The sequence below is a fragment of the Cetorhinus maximus genome, chromosome 13, assembly GCF_964194155.1.
Source record: "Cetorhinus maximus chromosome 13, sCetMax3.hap1.1, whole genome shotgun sequence".
NCBI lineage: Eukaryota > Metazoa > Chordata > Chondrichthyes > Lamniformes > Cetorhinidae > Cetorhinus > Cetorhinus maximus.
In genome coordinates this window covers 78,084,369-78,090,591 of record NC_135891.1, presented here as the reverse complement: position 1 = coordinate 78,090,591, position 6,223 = coordinate 78,084,369, and positions in this window count along the sequence as shown.

Below are 6,223 nucleotides of genomic sequence, written 5' to 3'. Positions count from 1 at the left end.
GGAAATGGCAGGCAAACCAAATAAATACTTTATTTCTATCTTCACAGGGAAGGATAAAAAATACCTCCCTGAAATACTAGATAACCAAGGAACTCGTGAGTTTGAGGACCTGAAAAAAAGCAGTATTAATTTAAAATTTGCACTAATAGTCATTTTGTAGTACAGAACTTGAGTAATGCTGAAAAAAGAGACATGTTAAAGGTTTTCGTCTTGCACTCATCAGGACATTTCGCAAGAATGCCAATATAAAGGGAAAACAACAATTTATACTGTATATGAAAAGAGTGCTGATTGGTAGGCAAGTGGACACTGATTGGTAGAGACGTTTCTATGGAGAATGCATAAGTGATGGTAACTGACAGTTAACTGCCAAGCATTGGTTGAAATTTAAAGCAGGCAGCTTGATCTTGATTGATCAAGGCATTGCCCTGAGGAATGAGTCAGCAAAAGGCTGTCACTTATTTTGTTTAGCTGAAATAAGCGCAATATATGTACATGTTCTTTCTGTCTGCAAAGAACAGGGCCCTGTCTATTAATATATGTAGCTTCCAGTACATGCAAATGTACCATGTGAAATATCTTGATGAGTGCAAGATGAAAAGCTTCGACATGTCTCTTTTTTCAGCCATACTCAAGTTCTGTACTACCAAACAACTATTTATATACCTGAGACAGAGGTACAACAAAGACCAAATTTGGGATATCAACAACATGATTTGACTTACAGGTAAGTTGAGAACAGTTAAGCTGTCTATTGAATTTCTCCAAGTGCGTATTAAACCCAAGGTTGTGCCAGTTTTCATTTCCAAACGTATCGATAATGCTAAAGTGAGACACAGTCCTACATTCGAGCGAGCGTTAATGCAAGATGAGATTGAATAGATTGGTAATAGGGTTACTAATTTACGCCGTGCCCTAGACTGCGGTTGGTCTGAGGTGCGCAAATTTCTTTCACTTTTTGATTTGATCCGTTTATGTCTCTATATTGGCTCTATACATCACCGTACCATAAACAGTACCTGTTTGAAACACATCCACATCATAAACTCACTTAAGCGGAAGTGGATTGGCAATACAATTAATAATGCCACTAAACATGTAACACATCTCTCTGACCATGAATTCTCAGAAAGTGAGGAGCTTGTTCTTGCGTATGGTTTCAATTTTGGTGCGCCTTCATCCCAAATCAGACAGGAAGAGATATTTGCTTGAGTTTGAACTCCACTACTCCCAAATATCCCACCACAAACCAGCGTCCACTGAAGATGCTGAATCCTTGAAAGTGTGCCTAGCTGACCTTGCGCATGCATATTGCAGGATTCCGAACGGCCTGTCCGACTTTCACATGCAACGCGAATGTCTTACAGCGTTGTGAGGCCTGAAGACCAACCCAGACATACACATCAGTAAACCTGACAAAGGGACAGGAATAATCATCCTTAACCAGTGTGACTATATCAACAAAATGCACACCATTCTTAATGATGGGCCAGATTCATATCCATGGGCCTGCCGCTCAACATGACTGGAGAGCCTTGCTCGAAAGTAAGCTAAAAAAATGCTTGCTGGACTTGTGTAGCAGCGATGAACTACCGCGTGATATATATATGACAGGGCTGGTCCTTGCGGCTCACCTTGCCACATCCGCGTATGTACAGGCTGCCCAAGACACACAGAAGTCATGTCTCTTTACACCCTAACTTATCTATGGCCAGTTCTGCACAACATGAATTGGCAGAATGTTTGGGCGAATTGTCACAACCGGTTTTGAGCAAGCTTTCCACATACACGGTGAAGGATTACTTCACATTTGTGAAGACCATACAGGACTTGCATATTGATAGCAATGCTGTGTCCGTGTGCTCATTGGACCTTGCTAGCCTATTCAACAATGTTCCACTTAAGGAAGCCATAGATATTTGTGTTTCAGCACTATATCATGGTGGTCTAGACCCGCGTGAATCAGTATTCATTGAACTTATGAACTCGGCAACTTGCAGTTGAGTTCAGTTGTAATGCCCAAATGTTTGCCCAAATAGATGGTGTTGCCATGGGATCCCCTCCAGGCCCAGCTCTCGCAAACACCTTTGTTGGGTTCCATGAGAAATGTGTCTTTGATGGAATGACACCTAACCCCCTACTACTCACATATTTCCAATATGTGGATGATACATTTCCTATATTTAAATCCGTAGCAGCATGTAATAATTTCCTTACATGTCTTAATGGGTTCCAACCTGCGCTCAAATTCACCTTTGAAATGGAGCAGTCAAATGAACTCCCATTCCTTGACGTACTAGTTGAGAAATCTGCCAGGGGGTTCTCTACCATGGTCTACTGCAAGCCTACCTTCACTGGTAATATTCGCGTTGGGATTCTTATAGTTCCACACGCTATAAGATTGGTCTTATTGGCAACCGTTTAAATAGGGCATGAGCCATTTGCTCACCATGCAAGCGTTATGCTGAAATAGGGCACATCAAAGGCATCCTGTGGGATAATGGCTACCCTGATCAGATCATTTTGCGCTGTATATCACACAAACTCATGAGCAGGCCTATAATCGTTACTTTCAGCCCCAAAAAGTGCCCTGTCTACCTCAGATTACTCTGGAAGGGCAAGGTATATCAAACATTTGAGCAACAGGTGAAGCTAGCTGTTTTACGCTGCTACTATGCAGTAGCATCACGAGTGGTATTCACCACTAACAGGATGCTGTCGTCAAACCAAAAAGACATTCTGCCTATCACACAAATGAGTAATGTGGTATATAAATTTCAGTGTCAGTGTATTGCTAGGTATGTGGGCAGTACATCCCAAAGACTGGCGGATCATATCAAACAGCATGTCCCAGTCACTGTTTGCAACAGGCAGGGTAAAGACCATACCCATCCAGCCTGTGCTTGCAAAATTCAAAACACAGTGCCCAATATTAGATGTGATTCCACGACTGGACAACATTTGCTAAATAATCATCAGTGTGCTAAGAATTACACTAAAAACCAATTTAAGATTATCAGTTGGGCTTGCAGTGTGGTGCACTTGCACGTACTGGAAGCTACTTGTATTAACATACAGGGACTTGTTCTTTGCAGACAGAAAGAACATGTACACACATTGCGCCTGTTTCAGCTAAACAAAATAAGTGACAGGCATTCACTGACTCATTCCTCAGGGCAATGCCTTGATCAATCAGGGTCAAGCTGTCTGGTTTAAATTTCAAAGAATGCTTGGCAGTTAACTGTCAGTTGCCATCAGTGGTGCATTCTCCATGGCAACGCCTCTACCAATCAGAGTCCACTTGCCAACCAATCAGCACTCTCTTCACATGCAGTATAAATTGTTGTTTTCCCTTTATATTGGTATTCTTGCAAAGCGTCCTGATGAGTGCAAGACAAAAATCTTTGACATGTCTCTTTTTTCAGCAATACAAAGGTAGGAGAAAGTATTGGGACTGAAAGGTTGGTAAATCCCCTGGACCCGATGATTTACATCCCGGAATGTTGAAACAGGTGGCTGTAGAGATAGTAGATGCATTGATGATAATCTTTCAAAATTCTATAGATTCTGAAACGGTTCCTGCATATTGAAAGGTGGCAAATGTAACCCCACTATTTAAGAAAGGAGGAAGAGAGAAACAGTGAATTACAGACCTGTTAGCTTGTCATCAGTAGTAGGGAAAATGCTAGCATCTATAATAAAGGATATGATAACTGAACACTTAGAAAATAATGGCAGGTTTGGGCAGAGTCAAAATAAATTTATGAAGGGAAATCATGTTTGACAAAGCTGTTAACTAGCAGAACAGGTAAGGTGGAATCAGTGGATGTGGTGTATTTGGATTTTCGGAAAGCTTTTGAAAAGATCTTACACAATAGATTAGTAAGCAAAATTAGAGCACATGGGGTTGGGGATAATGTACTGGCATGGATTGAGAATTGATTAACGGACAGAAAACACAGAGTCGGAATAAAGGCTGGCAGGCTTGTGACAAGTGGGATACCGCGAGTGCTTGGGCCCCAGTTATTCACATATCAGTGATTTGGATGTGGAGATCAAAAGTAATATTTCAAGTATGCTAATGACAAAAACCCATGTAAGACTGAGCTGTGAGGAAGATGCAAAGAAGCTTCATAGAGATTTAGACAGGCTAAGTGAGTGGGCAAGATCATGGCAGATGGAATACAATGTGGAAAAACTTGAAGTTGTCCACTTTGGTAGGAAAAACAGAAATGCAGAGTATTTCTTGAGAGATTGGGTAGTGTTAATGTCCAAAGGGTTCTGGGTGTCCTTGTTCACGAGTCACTGAAAGCTAACATGCTGGTGCAGCATGCAATGAGGAAGGCAAATGGTATGTTGGCCCTTATCGCAAGGGGATTTAGTACAGAAATAAAGGTGTCTTGCTACAGTTGTGTACAGCCTCAGTGAGACGATACCTGGAGTATAGTGTACAATTTTGGTCACCTTATCTAAGGAAGGATATACTGGCCATAGAGAGAGTGCCGTGAAGGGTAACCAGCTGATTCCTCGAATGGGGGGATTGTCCTATGAGAAGAGATGGGCCTATATTCTCTAGAGTTTAGAAAAATGAGAGGTAATCTCATTGAAACATAGAAACTTCTTAAGGGATTAGACTGGGTAGATGCAGGAAGGATGTTTCCCCAGGGTGCGGGTCTCGAATCAGGAGTCAATCGCAGAATAAGGCATTGGCCATTTAGGACTGAGATGAGGAGGAATTTCTTCACTCAGAGTGGTGAATCTTTGGAATTCTCTCCCCCAAAGGGCTGTGAAGGCTCAGTCATTGAGTATGTTCAAATCTGAGATCAATAGATTTCTACCTTATTAAAAACATCAAGGGATATAGGAATAGTGTAGGGAAAATTACATGGAGGTAGATGATCAACCATGATCTTATTGAATGGCAGAGCATGCTCAAGGGGCCGAATGGCCTACTCCTGCTCCTATTTCCTATGTTCCTGTGTTTCTATCATGAATCCTCACCCATCTCTCTACCTAAACCCATCTACTGCTCAAACTCCCCACATGCTTCAGCAACTCCAGACTCACATATTCCTATTCTATCCTGTTCAGCCTCCCAGCCCTCACCCTTTATAAACTCCAATTTGTCCATGTCCTATATTCCACCACATCCCACTGACTCATCACTGATCTACATGGGCTCCTGATCCCTCAGTTATACCTTAAATGTGATCCAGTGGGCTTATTGATCCAGGAGTGGGATTATTGACCCAGGAATGGGATTATTGATCCAGGGATGAAATTATTGATACAAAAGTAAGGCTATTGATCTAAGAGCAGGGCTACTCTTTAAAAGAGTTATTTAATTGGCTGTAAAGCTTTGGACAACCTGAGTTTATGAAAGTTGCTGTTTAACTACATGTTCTTTCTCTAACCAGGCCAGGGTCATTATCTTTAGTAGAGCAGTAAAGGGATAGAATCCAAACAATCTATTTTTAGGTTTTACGTTTTGATTCTGATCATAAGCTGCTTGACTTTGGATGGTAACATGGTCTTAAAATGAACAAGTTCAGATAACTTTAATTAGTTACGAGTCAACTTGTGGCAGGTGTCCTTGGGGGATGTAAGTGGGTTCATCTTGGGGTTGGGTTGGATTCAGTGATAAATTGGAATTTAGCTAATCCTCTGACAGACACAGTAATGCAGGACCACAGGCAGGCAGGTATTGTAGTCCAGGGCACCGTTAGACGGGGTAATTGATGGGACTGGATTGTACATGGGATTCTTGGCACTTGGCTTTGTGTAAAACTATGCAGCCAGTGCCCTACTGGGGAGTTGTAGCTCAACTAGAGAAGCAGCAGATTGCTTTCCACTGCTATGTGCTGGTCGAGATTCTAATCTAAGCCGCTAAACTCCAGCAGCCTCTATACACATTTCCTATAAGAAAAGGTTGATCAGGTTAGGCCGACACTCATTGGAGTTTAAAAGAATGAGAGGTGACCTTATTGAAACATAGAAGACTCTGAGGGAGCTTGGCAGGGTGGATGCTGAGAGGATGTTTCTTCTTGTGGGGGAATCTAGAATTAGCGGCACCATTTAAAAAAAATAAGGAGTATCCCATTTAAAACAGAAATGAGGAGGAATTTCTCCTCTCAGAGGGTTGTTAGCCTTTGGAATTCTCTTCCCCTGAGAGCAGTGGAGGCTGGGTCAGTGAACATATTTGAGGCTGAGTGAGACAGATGTT